The following is a 16,853-nucleotide window of genomic DNA, read 5'->3' as shown; positions in this document are numbered from 1 at the left end:
AGATTTCATCCGATTTACTCCAAACTTGGTCAGTACCATCACCAGGGCTTTGGGATCAAAAGTTGTATAAATCTTTACCGCCTGTCACACAATGTGGGCGTGGCATGGTGGCAAAATATGGCGTCTCGCCATAACACACCAGACAGTATAACTTGCCCGTACATTGTCCCATCTGTCCCAATTTTCTCACAGGTGATGAGGGTCCAGCCCTGAACACACCCACATGTAAATATTGACACACAGTCATAGCGCCCCCCGATGGCAACAGGAAGTAACAACTTTAACGCCTCGCCCCAGCAGTAGGTTTCACGTAGAGATACGAAATTTGGTACACACGTGCTTCATGTGGAGACGCACCAAAAAGCCTCTTGGACCCATACCTCAAACCCAACAGGAAGTCCACCATCTTGGATTGACTATCGAACTTGTCATCGTTTTTGGCCATTTCCAGGTCGCATACTTTAACGAACTCCTCCTACAGATTTTATCCAATTGACTTCAAACTTGGTCAGTACCATCACAAGGCCTTTGGGATCAAAAGTTGTATAAATCTTTACCGACCGTCACACTATGTGGGCGTGGCATGGCGGCAAAATATGGCATCTCGCCATCTAACACCAGACTGAATAACTTGACCATACATTGTCCAATCTGTCCCAAATTTAACACACGTGATTAGGGTCCAGCCCGGGACACACCCACGGGTCAATAGTGACACACAGTCATAGCGCCCCCTGCTGGCTACAGGAAGTAACATGTTTTACACCTACCCTATTGAAATTGGTCCGTTTATTAGGGACCGAGCACTAACGGTGCGAGGACCCTATTGTAATTGGTCCGTCTATTCTTATTATTATTATCCTGGAATTGGAATCGCCTTTTTGGGGGCTTTATCATATTCAAAAACTCACCATTTTTGGAATATACATAAATCTCCGCTGAAATTTACATATTCTAGTGGTCCCGGGAATGGGCGTGGCAAAATGACTCAACAGCGCCCCCTTGAAAGTCAAGAAAATTCAGCCCCTCGCACAGGAATGTCGTAGAGACATGCAATTTGGTGCATACATATATCATGACCAGACGCACCAAAAAGTCTCAAGAAGCCATACCCTAAAACGTACAGGAAGTCGGCCATCTTGGATCGAAAATGGCGTTTCCTGCTGTTTTGGGCCATTTCCACGTCGCATACTTTAACGAACTCCTCCTACAGATTTCATCCAATTCTCTTCAAACTTGGACAGTAGCCTCACAAGGCCTTTGGGATCAAAAGTTGTATAAAGCTTTACCGATGGTCACACTATGTGGGCGTGGCATGGCGGCAAAATATGGCGTCTCGCCATAACACACGAGACTGTATAACTTGACCATACATTGTCCAATCTGTCCCAAATTTCACACACGTGATTAGGGTCCAGCCCGGAACACACCCACGTGTCAATATTGACACACAGTCATAGCGCCCCCTGCTGGCAACAGCAAGTAACATCTTTTACGCCTAGCCCCAGCAGTAGGTTTCACGTAGAAACACGAAATTTGGTACACACGTGTTTCATGTGGAGACGCACCAAAAAGCCTCTTGGACCCATACCTAAAACCCTACAGGAAGTCCGCCATCTTCATTTGAATATCGCACTTGTCATCGTTTTTGGCCATTTCCAGGTCACATACTTTAACGAACTCCTCCTACAGATTTTATCCAATTCTCTTCAAACTTGGTCAGCACCATCACAAAGCCTTTGGGATCAAAAGTTGTATAAATCTTTACCGACGGTCACACTATGTGGGCGTGGCATGGCGGCAAAATATGGCGTCTCGCCATGAAACACAAGACTGTATAACTTGACCATACATTGTCCAATCTGTCCCAAATTTCTCACACATGATGAGGGGCCAGCCCTGGACACACCCACGTGTCAATATTGACACACAGTCATAGCGCCCCCAGCTGGCTACAGCAAGTATTATGTTTTACACATACCCCGAGCACAGTGGTAGGAGACACGCCATTTGGGACGCATAGGGACTCCCCCGACGTGCCCTACCCCGACGTGCCCTCCTCCGACGGCTCCACTCTGCGAGGGCCCGTTCAGTACTGCTTGCAGTCCTAGTTAGGGACCGAGCACTAACGGTGCGAGGACCCTATTGAAATTGGTCCGTTTATTATTATTATTATTTTTAGGGGGAGTAAATCGCTTATTTGAGGCCTTTATCATATTCAAAAACTCACCATATTTGGAATATACATAAATCAGATTTGAAATTTACGTATTCTGGTATTCGCGGGAATGGACCTTGCAAAATGACTCACTAGCGCCCCCTCAAAATTTTCAAAACATCCTCACAATATAGGTTTTTTTCACGTAGACACACGAAAGTTGGTACGTATGTGTATCATGGGAAGGCGCACAAAAAAGCCTCAAGAACCCATACCCGAAAACGTACAGGAAGTCGGCCATCTTGGATTGAATATCGCACTTGTCATCGTTTTTGGTCATTTCCAGGTCCCGTACTTTAACGAACTCCTCCTACAGATTTTATCCAATTGACTTCAAACTTGGTCAGTACCATCACAAGGCCTTTGGGATCAAAAGTTATTGAAAGCTTTATCGACGGTCACACTATGTGGGCGTGGCATGGCGGCAAAATATGGCGTCTCGCCATAAAACACGAGATTGTTATAACTTTCCCATTCTTTGTCCCATCTGCTACAAATTTCTCATGCTTCACCACAGTCCAGCCCTTAACACTTCTACATAACAATATTTCATAAAGCCCCGCCCCTTATGCTTTATCCACGCCCCCTTTTACAAAATGACCACTTTGCGTATTTTACATAACTCCTCCAACAGATTTCGTACCATTGACTTCAAACTTGGTCAGTACCAGTACAAGGCCTTTGGGATCAAAGGTTATTGAAAGCTTTACAGACGGTCACACTATGTGGGCGTGGCATGGCGGCAAAATATGGCGTCTCGCCATGAAACACGAGACTGTATAACTTCACCATACATTGTCTCATCTGGCCCAAAATTCTTACACGTGATAAGGGTCCACCTCTGAACACACCAACATGTCAATATTGACACACAGTCATAGCGCCCCCAGCTGGCAACAGGAAGTAACAACTTTAACGCCTAGCCCCAGCAGTAGGTTTCTCGTAGAGACACGAAATTTGGTACACACATTAATCATGTGGAGACGCACCAAAAAGCCTCTTGGACCCATACCTCAAACCCAACAGGAAGTCCGCCATCTTGGTTTGAATATCGCACATGTCATCGTTTTTTGCCATTTCCAGGTCGCATACTTTAACGAACTCCTCCTACAGATTTCATCCTATGGACTTCAAACTTGGTCAGTAACATCACAAGGCCTTTGGGATCAAAAGTTATTGAAAGCTTTACCGACGGTCACACTATGTGGGCGTGGCATGCCGCCAAAATATGCCATCTCGCCATAACACACGAGACTGCATAACTTGACCATACATTGTCCAATCTGTCCCAAATTTCACATACGTGATTGGGGTCCAGCCCGGGACACACCCACGGGTCAATAGTGACACACAGTCATAGCGCCCCCTGCTGGCTACAGGAAGTAACATGTTTTACACCTACCACAAGCACAGTTGTAGGAGACACGCAATTTGGTATGCATAGGGACTGAGCCAACAGCGCTGCGTCCGATGTGCCCTCCCCTGACGGCGCCTCCCCCGACGGCTCCACTCTGCGAGGGCCCGTTCAGTACTGCGCGCAGTCCTAGTTAGGGACCGAGCACTAACGGTGCGAGGACCCTATTGAAATTGGTCCGTTTATTATTATTATTTTTAGGGAAAGTAAATCGCTTATTTGAGGCCTTTATCATATTCAAAAACTCACCATATTTGGAATATACATAAATCAGATTTGAAATGTACGTATTCTGGTATTCGCGGGAATGGACCTTGCAAAATGACTCACTAGCGCCCCCTCAAAATTGTCAAAACATCCTCACAATATAGGTTTTTTTCACGTAGACACACAAAAGTTGGGACATATGTGTATCATGGGAATACGCACCAAAAAGCCTCAAGAACCCATACCCGAAAACGTACAGGAAGTCGGCCATCTTGGATTGAATATTGCACTTGTCATTGTTTTTGCCCATTTCCATGCCGCATACTTTAACAAACTCCTCCTACAGATTTCACCCGATTGACTTCAAACTTTGTCAGTAGCATCATAAGGCCTTTGGGATCAAAAGTAGTATAAAGCTTTATCGCCGCTCACACTATGTGGGCGTGGCATGGCGGCAAAATATGGCGTCTCCCCATAAAACACGAGATCGTTATAAGTTTTCCATTCTTTTTCCGATCTGGTCCAAACTTCTCATGCTTCATCTTAGTCCAGCCCTTAACACTTCTAAGTAACAATATTTCTGACAGCCCCGCCCCTTTTGCTTAATCCACGCCCCCTTTCATAAAATGACCACGTTGCATACTTTACATAACTCCTCCAACAGATTTAATCCCATTGACTTCAAACTTGGTCAGTACCATCACAAGGCCTTTGGGATCAAAAGTTGTATAAATCTTTACCGACGGTCACACTATGTGGGCGTGGCATGGCGGCAAAATATGGCGTCTCGCCATAACACACCAGACAGTATAGCTTGCCCGTACATTGTCCCATCTGTCCCAATTTTCTCACAGGTGATGAGGGTCCAGCCCTGAACACACCCACATGTAAATATTGACACACAGTTATAGCGCCCCCCGATGGCAACAGGAAGTAACAACTTTAACGCCTAGCCCCAGCAGTAGGTTTCACGTAGAGATACGAAATTTGGTACACACGTGCTTCATGTGGAGACGCACCAAAAAGCCTCTTGGACCCATACCTCAAACCCAACGGGAAGTCCGCCATCTTGGATTGACTATCGCACTTGTCATCGTTTTTGGCCATTTCCAGGTCGCATACTTTAACGAACTCCTCCTACAGATTTTATCCAATTGACTTCAAACTTGGTCAGTACCATCACAAGGCCTTTGGGATCAAAAGTTGTATAAATCTTTACCGACCGTCACACTATGTGGGCGTGGCATGGCGGCAAAATATGGCATTTCGCCATCTAACACCAGACTGAATAACTTGACCATACATTGTCCAATTTGTCCCAAATTTCACACGCGTGATTAGGGTCCAGCCCAGAACACACCCACGTGTCAATATTGACACACAGTTATAGCGCCCCCCGATGGCAACAGGAAGTAACAACTTTAACGCCTAGCCCCAGCAGTAGGTTTCACGTAGAGATACGAAATTTGGTACACACGTGCTTCATGTGGAGACGCACCAAAAAGCCTCTTGGACCCATACCTCAAACCCAACGGGAAGTCCGCCATCTTGGATTGACTATCGCACTTGTCATCGTTTTTGGCCATTTCCAGGTCGCATACTTTAACGAACTCCTCCTACAGATTTTATCCAATTGACTTCAAACTTGGTCAGTACCATCACAAGGCCTTTGGGATCAAAAGTTGTATAAATCTTTACCGACCGTCACACTATGTGGGCGTGGCATGGCGGCAAAATATGGCATCTCGCCATCTAACACCAGACTGAATAACTTGACCATACATTGTCCAATTTGTCCCAAATTTCACACGCGTGATTAGGGTCCAGCCCAGAACACACCCACGTGTCAATATTGACACACAGTCATAGCGCCCCCTGCTGGCTCCAGGAAGTAACATGTTTTACACCTACCACAAGCACAGTGGTAGGAGACATGCCATTTGGTAAGCATAGGGACTGAGCCAACAGCGCCGCGTCCGACGTGCCCTACCCCGACGTGCCCTTCCCCCGACGGCTCCACTCTGCGAGGGCCCGTTCAGTACTGCGCGCAGTCCTAGTTATTATTATTTTTAGGGAAAGTAAATCGCTTATTTGAGGCCTTTAGCATATTCAAAAACTCACCATATTTGGAATATACATAAATCAGATTTGAAATGTACGTATTCTGGTATTCGCGGGAATGGACCTTGCAAAATGACTCACTAGCGCCCCCTCAAAATTTTCAAAACATCCTCACAATATAGGTTTTTTTCACGTAGACACACAAAAGTTGGGACATATGTGTATCATGGGAATACGCACCAAAAAGCCTCAAGAACCCATACCCGAAAACGTACAGGAAGTCGGCCATCTTGGATTGAATATTGCACTTGTCATCGTTTTTGGCCATTTCCAGGTCGCATACTTTAACGAACTCCTCCTACAGATTTTATCCAATTGACTTCAAACTTGGTCAGTACCATCACAACGACTTTGGGATCAAAAGTTGTATAAAGCTTTACCGACGGTCACACTATGTGGGCGTGGCATGGCGGCAAAATATGGCGTCTCGCCATAAAACACAAGATTGTTATAACTTCTCCATTCTTTGTGCCATCTGGTCCAAACTTCTCATGCTTCATCAGAGTCCAGCCCTTAATACTTCTAAAAGACAATATTTCATAAAGCCCCGCCCCTTATGCTTAATCCACGCCCCCTTTCATAAAATGACCACGTTGCATACTTTAACGAACTCCTCCGACAGATTTCATCCGATTTACTCCAAACTTGGTCAGTACCATCACCAGGGCTTTGGGATCAAAAGTTGTATAAATCTTTACCGCCTGTCACACAATGTGGGCGTGGCATGGTGGCAAAATATGGCGTCTCGCCATAACACACCAGACAGTATAACTTGCCCGTACATTGTCCCATCTGTCCCAATTTTCTCACAGGTGATGAGGGTCCAGCCCTGAACACACCCACATGTAAATATTGACACACAGTCATAGCGCCCCCCGATGGCAACAGGAAGTAACAACTTTAACGCCTCGCCCCAGCAGTAGGTTTCACGTAGAGATACGAAATTTGGTACACACGTGCTTCATGTGGAGACGCACCAAAAAGCCTCTTGGACCCATACCTCAAACCCAACAGGAAGTCCACCATCTTGGATTGACTATCGAACTTGTCATCGTTTTTGGCCATTTCCAGGTCGCATACTTTAACGAACTCCTCCTACAGATTTTATCCAATTGACTTCAAACTTGGTCAGTACCATCACAAGGCCTTTGGGATCAAAAGTTGTATAAATCTTTACCGACCGTCACACTATGTGGGCGTGGCATGGCGGCAAAATATGGCATCTCGCCATCTAACACCAGACTGAATAACTTGACCATACATTGTCCAATCTGTCCCAAATTTAACACACGTGATTAGGGTCCAGCCCGGGACACACCCACGGGTCAATAGTGACACACAGTCATAGCGCCCCCTGCTGGCTACAGGAAGTAACATGTTTTACACCTACCACAAGCACAGTGGTAGGAGACACGCAATTTGGTACGCATAGGGACTGAGCCAACAGCGCCGCGTCCGATGTGCCCTCCCCCGATGGCGCCTCCCCCGACGGCTCCACTCTGCGAGGGCCCGTTCAGTACTGCGCGCAGTCCTAGTTAGGGACCGAGCACTAACGGTGCAAGGACCCTATTGTAATTGGTCCGTTTTTTATTATTATTATTATTATTATTATTATTATTCTTCTCCCAAATGAATTGCCTTCTTGGGGGCTTTATCATATTCAAAAAGTCACCAAATTTGGAATATACATAAATCAGATTTGAAATTTACGTATTCTGGTATTCGCGGGAATGGACCTTGCAAAATGACTCACTAGCGCCCCCTTGAAATTTTCAAAACATCCTCACAATATAGGTTTTTTTCACGTAGACACACAAAATTTGGTACATACGTGTATCATGGGAAGACGCACCAAAAAGCCTCAAGAACCCATACTCGAAAACGTACAGGAAGACGGCCATCTTGGATTGAATATCGCACTTGTCATCGTTTTTGGCCATTTCCAGGTCGCATACTTTAACGAACTCCTCCTACAGATTTTATCCAATTGACTTCAAACTTGGTCAGTACCATCACAAGGACTTTGGGATCAAAAATTGTATAAATCTTTACCATCGGTCACACTATGTGGGCGTGGCATGGCGGCAAAATATGGCGTCTCGCCATAAAACACGAGATTGTTATAACTTCTACATTCTTTGTCCCATCTGGTCCAAACTTCTCATGCTTCATCAGAGCCCAGCCCTTAACACTTCTACATAACAATATTTCATAAAGCCCCGCCCCTTATGCTTTATCCACGCCCCCTTTCATAAAATGACCACGTTGCATACTTTACATAACTCCTCAGACAGATTTCACCCCATGGACTTCAAACTTGGTCAGTAGCATCACAAGGCCTTAGGGATCAAACGTTGTATAAATCTTTACCGACGGTCACACTATGTGGGCGTGGCATGGCGGCAAAATATGGCGTCTCGCCATAACACACGAGACTGTATAACTTGACCATACATTGTCCAATCTGTCCCAAATTTCACACACGTGATTAGAGTCCAGCCCTGAACACACCCACGTGTCCATTTTCACAGACAGTCATAGCGCCCCCTGCTGGCTACAGGAAGTAACATGTTTTACACCTACCACAAGCACAGTGGTAGGAGACACGCAATTTGGTACGCATAGGGACTGAGCCAAAAGCGCCGCGTCCTATGTGCCCTCCCCTGATGGTGCCTCCCCCGACGGCTCCACTCTGCGAGGGCCCGTTCAGTACTGCGCGCAGTCCTAGTTATTATTATTCTTCTTCCCAAATGATCGCATATTTCACTGCCTGAACATACCCCAAAACTCATGAAACTTTAAATATAAGTCACACCTGGTGAAAAATTTTATAATCTATTGTCATCCTGAATTTCCACCACTAGGTGGCGCTATAATAAAGGAAAGTGTGTTTTGGCTAATAACTCCCACATACTTTATCGCACATTCAAAAAACTCATATCCACGCGTTCACTGAGTTGTGCTGAATCTCGTGATATAGGCCACTCCCATTTTCGCCTACCGTTTTTTTTCGCAAATTCGCGAAATGTCGCAAACCTACTTTTTCGAACTCCTCCTAGGCAATTTCATCGTTTTGCACCAAACTTTGCACACAGCATCTATGGACCCTCATGACAAAAAGTTATTAAAAGAATTTTGATTACCCAAAGAATACTCAAGTTATTAGATAACAACTTCCTGCAGGTGGCGCTATTATCAACACAAAACACGAAGTGTTGCATATCTCCACATTGGTGTGTCTGAATGACATGAACCTCAGGTTACTACTTCCCCATGAGCCCCTGAGGCTCTCTGCAAAATTTTGGACGATTACCACTAGGTGGCGCTCTTTAAATTGAAGTATTTTATATCTCCAAATCCGTTGGTTGGATTAACACCAAACTTGGTATACTTATTGTCAATGCCCTCCTGAGGATAACCCTTAAAGATTTTATTGATCGGCCCCTAGGTGGCGCTCTGGCGGCAGTTTAATTTAATAAGTGTCACTGTGCCCAGACCATAAGACTTAAGGCAATGAAATTCATAGGGGTGGTGTAGACTGGCCCCTGTAACGCACAAACCCCAACGGTAGCATGCCCCGACATGCGTGTACTGCGAGGGCCCGTTCAGTACTGCGCGCAGTCCTAGTTAGGGACCGAGCACTAACGGTGCAAGGACCCTATTGTAATTGGTCCGTTTTTTATTATTATTATTATTCTTCTCCCAAATGAATTGCCTTTTTGGGGGCTTTATCATATTCAAAAAGTCACCAAATTTGGAATATACATAAATCAGATTTGAAATTTACGTATTCTGGTATTCGCGGGAATGGACCTTGCAAAATGACTCAGTAGCGCCCCCTTGAAATTTTCAAAACATCCTCACAATATAGGTTTTTTTCACGTAGACACACGAAATTTGGTACATACGTGTATCATGGGAAGACACACCAAAAAGCCTCAAGAACCCATACTCGAAAACGTACAGGAAGACGGCCATCTTGGATTGAATATCGCACTTGTCATCGTTTTTGGCCATTTCCAGGTCGCATACTTTAACGAACTCCTCCTACAGATTTTATCCAATTGACTTCAAACTTGGTCAGTACCATCACAAGGCCTTTGGGATCAAAAGTTGTATAAATCTTTACCGTCGGTCACACTATGTGGGCGTGGCATGGCGGCAAAATATGGCGTCTCGCCATAAAACACGAGATTGTTATAACTTCTCCATTCTTTGTCCCATCGTGTCCAAACTTCTCATGCTTCATCAGAGTCCAGCCCTTAACACTTCTACATAACAATAATTCATAAAGCCCCGCCCCTTATGCTTTATCCACGCCCCCTTTGATAAAATAGCCACGTTGCATACTTTACAAAACTCCTCCTACAGATTTCACCCAATTTACTTCAAACTTGGTCAGTACCATCACAAGGCCTTTGGGATCAAAAGTTGTATAAATCTTTACCGACCGTCACACTATGTGGGCGTGGCATGGCAGCAAAATATGGCGTCTCGCCATAACACACAAGACTGTATAACTTGACCATACATTGTCCAATCTGTCCCAAATTTCACACACGTGATTAGGGTCCAGCCCAGAACACACCCACTTGTTTATATTGACACACAGTCATCGCGCCCCCTGCTGGCTACAGGAAGTAACATGTTTTACACCTACCACAAGCACAGTGGTAGGAGACACGCAATTTGGTACGCATAGGGACTAAGCCAAAAGCGCCGCGTCCTACCTGCCCTCCCCTGACGGCGCCTCCCCCGACAGCTCCACTCGGCTCGGTCCCGTTCAGTACTGCGCGCAGTCCTAGTTAGGGACCGAGCACTAACGGTGCGAGGACCCTATTGTAATTGGTCCGTCTATTATTATTTTTCTCCTTCTCCCAAATGAATTGCCTTTTTGGGGGCTTTATCATATTCAAAAACTCGCCAAATTTGGAATATACATAAATCTCACGTGAAATTTACGTATTCTGGTATTCGCGTGAATGGGCGTGGCAAAATGACTCAACAGCGCCCCCTTGAAAGTCAAGAAAATTCAGCCCCTCGCACAGGAATGTCGTATCGGCATGAAATTTGGTACATACATGTATCATGGCAAGACGCACCAAAAAGTCTCAAGAACCCATACCCTAAAACGTACAGGAAGTCGGCCATCTTGGATCGAAAATGGCGTTTCCTGCTGTTTTTGCCCATTTCCATGCCGCATACTTTAACGAACTCCTCCTACAGATTTTATCCAATTGACTTAAAACTTGGTCAGTACCATCACAAGGTCTTTGGGATCAAAAGTTGTATAAATCTTTACCGCCGGTCACACTATGTGGGCGTGGCATGGCGGCAAAATATGGCGTCTCGCCATAAAACACGAGATTGTTATAACTTTTCCATTCTTTGTCCAATCTGGTCCAAACTTCTCATGCTTCATCAGAGTCCAGCCCTTATCACTTCTAAATCACAATATTTCATAAAGCCCCGCCCCTTATGCTTTATCCACGCCCCCTTTCATAAAATGACCACGTTGCATACTTTACATAACTCCTCCGACAGATTTCACCCCATGGACTTCAAACGTGGTCAGTACCATCACCAGGCCTTTGGGATCAAAAGTTGTATAAATCTTTATCACTTGTCACACTATGTGGGCGTGGCATGGCGGCAAAATATGGCGTCTCGCCATAACACAAGACACTGTATAACTTGACCATACATTGTCCAATCTGTCCCAAATTTCACACACGTGATTAGGGTCCAGCCCGGAACACACCCATGTGTCAATATTAACACACAGTCATAGCGCCCCCTGCTGGCTACAGGAAGTCACATGTTTTATACTTAGCCCTCGCAGTAGGCTTCACGTAGAGACACGAAATTTGGTACACACATGAATCATGTGAAGACACACCAAAAAGCCTCTTGGACCCATATCTCAAACCCAACAGGAAGTCCGCCATCTTGGTTCGAATATCGCACAATTCATAATTTTTACCCATTTCCACGCTGCATACTTTAACGAACTCCTCCTACAGATTTTATCCAATTGACTTCAAACTTGGTCAGTACCATCACAAGGCCTTTGGGATCAAAAGTTGTATAAATCTTTACCGACCGTCACACTATGTGGGCGTGGCATGGCGGCAAAATATGACATCTCGCCATCTAACACCAGACTGAATAACTTGACCATACATTGTCCAATCTGTCCCAAATTTAACACACGTGATAAGGGTCCAGCCCGGGACACACCCACAGGTCAATAGTGACACACAGTCATAGCGCCCCCTGCTGGCTACAGGAAGTAACATGTTTTACACCTCCACAAGCACAGTGGTAGGAGACACGCAATTTGGTACGCATAGGGACTGAACCAACAGTGCCACGTCCGACGTGCCCTCCCCTGACGGCGCCTCCCCCGATAGCTCCACTTTGCGAGGGCCCGTTCAGTACTGCGCGCAGTCCTAGTTATTATTATTCTTCTCCCAAATGAATTGCCTTTTTGGGGCCTTTATCATATTCAAAAACTCACCAAATTTGGAATATACATAAATCAGATTTGAAATTTACGTATTCTGGTATTTGCGGGAATGGACCTTGCAAAATGACTCACTAGCGCCCCCTCAAAATTTTCAAAACATCCTCACAATATAGGTTTTTTTCACGTAGACACACGAAAGTTGGTACATATGTGTATCATGGGAAGACGCACCAAAAAGCCTCAAGAACCCATACCCGAAAACGTACAGGAAGTCGGCCATCTTGGATTGAATACTGCACTTGTCATCGTTTTTCGCCATTTCCAGGTCGCATACTTTTACGAACTCCTCCTACAGATTTTATCCAATTGACTTCAAACTTGCTCAGTACCATCACAACGACTTGGGGATCAAAAGTTGTATAAAGCTTTACCGCCGCTCACACTATGTGGGCGTGGCATGGCGGCAAAATATGGCGTTTCGCCATAAAACACGAGATCGTTATAACTTCCACATACTTTGTCCGATCTGGTCCAAACTTCTCATGCTACATCAGAGTCCAGCCCTTAACACTTCTACATGACAATATTTCTGAAAACCACGCCCTTTATGCTTTATCCACGCCCCCTTTTATTATATAGCCACGTTGCATACTTTACATAACTCCTCCAACAACTTTTATCCCATGGACTTCAAACTTGGTCAATACCATCACAAGGCCTTTGGGATCAAAAGTTGTATAAATCTTTACCGACGGTCACACTATGTGGGCGTGGCATGGCGGCAAAATATGGCGTCTCGGCATAACACACGAGACTGTATAACTTGGACAGACTTTGTCCAATCTGTCCCAAATTTCACACACGTGATTAGGATCCAGCCCTGAACACACCCACGTGTCAATATTGACACACAGTCATAGCGCCCCCTGCTGGCAACAGCAAGTAACTTGTTTTATACTTAGCCCTTGCAGTAGGTTTCACGTAGAGACACGAAATTTGGTACACACGTGCTTCATTTGGAGACGCACCAAAAAGCCTCTTGGACCCATACCCTCAAACGTACAGGAAGTCGGCCATCTTGGATTGAATATCGCACTTGTCATCGTTTTTGGCCATTTCCAGGTCGCATACTTTAACGAACTCCTCCTACAGATTTTATCCAATTGACTTCACACTTGGTCAGTACCATCACAAGGCCTTTGGGATCAAAAGTTGTATAAAGCTTTACCGACGGTCACACTATGTGGGCGTGGCATGGCGGCAAAATATGGCATCTCGCCTTAAAACACGAGATTGTTATAACTTCTCCATTCTTTGTCCCATCTGGTCCAAACTTCTCATGCTTCATCAGAGTCCAGCCCTTAACACTTCTACATAACAATCTTTCATAAAGCCCCGCCCCTTGTGCTTTATCCACACCCCCTTTCATAAAATGACCACGTTGCATACTTTGATGAACTCCTCAGACAGATTTCACCCCATGGACTTCAAACTTGGTCAGTACCATCACAAGGCCTTAGGGATCAAACGTTGTATAAATCTTTACCGACGGTCACACTATGTGGGCGTGGCATGGCGGCAAAATATGGCGTCTCGCCATAACACACAAGACTGTATAACTTGCCCATAAATTGTCCAATCTGTCCCAAATTTCACACGCGTGATTAGGGTCCAGCCCGGGACACACCCACGTGTCAATCGTGACACACAATCATAGCGCCCCCTGCTGGCTACAGGAAGTAACATGTTTTACACCTACCACAAGCACAGTGGTAGGAGACACGCAATTCGGTACGCATAGGGACTGAGCCAACAGCGCCGCGTCCGATGTGCCCTCCCCTGATGGCGCCTCCCCCGACGGCTCCACTCTGCGAGGGCCCGTTCAGTACTGCTTGCAGTCCTAGTTATTTTTCTCCTTCTCCCAAATGAATTGCCTTTTTGGGGGCTTTATCATATTCCAAAACTCACCAAATTTGGAATATATATAAATCTCATGTGAAATTTACGTATTCTGGTATTTGCGGCAATGGGTGTGCCAAAATGACTCAACAGCGCCCCCTTGAAAGTCAAGAAAATTCAGCCCCTCGCACAGGAATGTCGTATCAGCATGAAATTTGGTACATACATGTATCATGGCAAGACGCACCAAAAAGTCTCAAGAACCCATACCCTAAAACGTACAGGAAGTCGGCCATCTTGGATCGAAAATGGCGTTTCCTGCTGTTTTGGCCCATTTCCACGTTGCATACTTTAACGAACTCCTCCTACAGATTTCACCCGATCGACTTGACATTTGGTCAGTACCATCACAAGGCCTTGGGGATCAAAAGTTGTATAAAGCTTTACCGCCGCTCACACTATGTGGGCGTGGCACGGCGGCAAAATATGGCGTCTCGCCATAAAACACGAGATCGTTATAACTTCCACATACTTTGTCCCATCGGGTCCAAACTTCTCATGCTTCATCAGAGTCCAGCCCTTAACACTTCTACATAACAATATTTCATAAAGCCCCGCCCCTTATGCTATATCACGCCCCCTTTCATCACATGACCACCTTGCATACTTTACATAACTCCTCCAACAGATTTCATCCCATTGACTTCAAACTTGGTCAGTAGCATCACAAGGCCTTTGGGATCAATAGTTGTATAAAGCTTTACCGACGGTCACACTATGTGGGCGTGGCATGGCGGCAAAATATGCCGTCTCGCCGTAACACACGAGACTGTATAACTTGACCATACATTGTCCAATCTGTCCCAAATTTCACACACGTGATTAGGGTCCAGCCCGGAACACACCCACATGTCAATATTGACACACAGTCGTAGCGCCCTCTGCTGGCTACAGCAAGTAACATGTTTTACACCTACTTTCAGCTGAGTAGTAGGAGACACGCAATTTGGTACGCATAGGGACTGAGCCAACAGCGCCGCGTCTGATGTGCCCTCCCCTGATGGCGCCTCCCCCGACGGCTCCACTCTGCGAGGGCCCGTTCAGTACTGCTTGCAGTCCTAGTTTATTATTAGGGCCCGAGCAGGCAACGACCTGCGAGGTCCCTATTGTATTTCGAATGATTATTCTTTTTATTTTTATTTTTCTCGTGACGAAATGATCGCACATTTCACTGCCTGAACATACCCCAAAAGTCATGAAACTTTAAATATAAGTCACACCTGGTGAAAATTTTTATAATCTATTGTCATTCTGAATTTCCACCACTAGGTGGCGCTATAATAAAGGAAAACACGTTTAAGCTAATAACTCCCACATACTTTATCGCACATTCAAAAAACTTATATCCACGCGTTCACTGAGTTGTGCTGAATCTCATGATATAGGCCACTCCCATTTTCGCCTAGAGTTTTTTTTCGCAAATTCGCGAAATGTCGTAAACCTACTTTTTCGAACTCCTCCTAGGCAATTTCATCGTTTTGCACCAAACTTTGCACACAGCATCTATGGACCCTCATGACAAAAAGTTATTAAAATAATTTTGATTACCCAAATAATACTCAAGTTATTCAATAACAACTTCCTGCAGGTGGCGCTATTTTCAGCACAAAACACAAAGTGTTGCATATCTCCACATTGGTGTGTCTGAATGACATGAAACTCAGGTTACTACTTCCCCATGAGCCCCTGAGGCTCGATGCAAAATTTTGGGCGATGACCACTAAGTGGCGCTCTTTAAATTGAAGTATTTTATATCTCCAAATTGGTTATTCGGATTAACACCAAACTTGGTATACTTATTGTCAATGCCCTCGTGAGGATAACCCTTGAAGGTTTTATTGATCGGCCCCTAGGTGGCGCTCTGGCGGCAGTTTAATTTAATAAGTGCCACTGTGCCCAGACCATAAGACTTAAGGCAATGAAATTCATAGGGGTGGTATAGGCTGGTCCCTGTAACGCACAAACCCCGACGGCAGCATGCCCCGACATGCGTGTCCTGCGAGGGCCCGTTCAGTACTGCGCGCAGTCCTAGTTATTTTTATTCTTTGTCCAAAATGATCGCATATTTCACTGCCTGAACATACCCCAAAACTCATGAAACTTTAAATATAACTCACAACTGGCGAAAAATTTTATAATCTATTGTCATCCTGAATTTTCACCACTAGGTGGCGCTATAATAATGGAAAGTGCGTTTTGGCTAAAAACTCCCACATACTTCATCGCACATTCAAAAAAACTTATATCCACGCGTTCACTGAGTTGTGCTGAATCTCGTGATATAAGCCACGCCCATTTTCGCCTGGAGTTTTTTTTCGCAAATTCGCGAAATGTCGCAAACCTACTTTTTCGAACTCCTCCTAGGCAATTTCATCGTTTTGCACCAAACTTTGCACAGAGCATCTATGGACCCTCATGACAAAAAGTTATTAAAAGAATTTTGATTACCCAAAGAATACTCAAGT

Source organism: Centropristis striata, chromosome 17 (genome assembly GCF_030273125.1).
Source record: "Centropristis striata isolate RG_2023a ecotype Rhode Island chromosome 17, C.striata_1.0, whole genome shotgun sequence".
NCBI classification, from domain to species: Eukaryota; Metazoa; Chordata; class Actinopteri; order Perciformes; family Serranidae; genus Centropristis; species Centropristis striata.
The sequence above is the reverse complement of the archived record's forward strand: the minus strand, read 5'-3'. Positions refer to the sequence as shown.